The following is a 452-nucleotide window of genomic DNA, read 5'->3' on the forward strand; positions in this document are numbered from 1 at the left end:
CTTACTGAATAATTTGTAAAATAGGGTTATTAAGACTGTTTCACACATAGACCTGTTTTGATAATTAAGTTGAATGCGTTATGCAAAACAGTAAGCATTCTCCTCCTATCAAGTAAGCAGTCTAAGATTATGAAACACCCGGGTTATTATTAGTTTAATAACTTATTTTATCAAATCCACACACATTTGAAAGTATTTATCTTCAGTAAAGGTAAAAAAAGAGAAAACATCGACAATTAACTAGAAAAGTCAATGTAACAACATAAAGCAAACAATTTCCTTGATATTAATCTCTTACATTTGATTATCCGTTCTTATATACATATGTTAATGAAAGCTCGCTGAATGGAAAATAATAAACACCTTCATAATTTACAGTAGCAATAATTATTTGTGGAGTAGTAAAATTATCAGTGATTCAAACAACTGTATTTTATTTATTATAACATGTT

The sequence above is a fragment of the Octodon degus genome, unplaced genomic scaffold, assembly GCF_000260255.1.
Source record: "Octodon degus isolate 3935 unplaced genomic scaffold, OctDeg1.0 scaffold00029, whole genome shotgun sequence".
Lineage (NCBI taxonomy): Eukaryota > Metazoa > Chordata > Mammalia > Rodentia > Octodontidae > Octodon > Octodon degus.